This window comes from Anarrhichthys ocellatus, unplaced genomic scaffold (genome assembly GCF_004355925.1).
Source record: "Anarrhichthys ocellatus isolate YVR2014 unplaced genomic scaffold, GSC_Weel_1.0 scaffold4, whole genome shotgun sequence".
Lineage (NCBI taxonomy): Eukaryota > Metazoa > Chordata > Actinopteri > Perciformes > Anarhichadidae > Anarrhichthys > Anarrhichthys ocellatus.
Window position 1 is genome coordinate 13,679,370 of NW_022280034.1, and position 402 is coordinate 13,679,771.

At 45.8% G+C, this 402-nt stretch overlaps 1 protein-coding gene across 2 annotated transcripts in view; it reads right to left on the reverse strand.

Moving 5' to 3' along the window:
• The window catches only part of spata20 (spermatogenesis associated 20), a 68,663-nt gene that overhangs the window by 47,088 nt on the left and 21,173 nt on the right, over positions 1 to 402 (reverse strand). The gene's annotated exons all lie outside the window — the stretch shown is intronic.

Genomic DNA, 402 nt, shown 5'->3' on the forward strand with positions numbered 1-402 from the left:
ACACACACACACACACACACACACACACACACACACACACACACACAGGGTTAAGATTTGGAACCACAAGGCATCTAGATGTTAGGAGAGGGCTTTACGGTCAGCTAATGCCTGAAAAAAGATATAGTTGGGGAGTTAATACACTGATGAGAGGAGCTGTGGTTAACCTTTACAGAAACACACCTAAACCGGCCAACACCCCAGGCTCTGTCACAGCTCGGTCCCACTCTGCATCTGTGTGCGCATCTGTGATTTTGCGTGTGCATGTTTCAAAAGGTTACTGTGAATCTGCTGCCACTATAAAAAATAAATAGATAAAAAGGTACTGATGTCGGGAGTTACTCAATGCGTGTCTCACACACACACACACACACACACACACACACACACACACACACACAC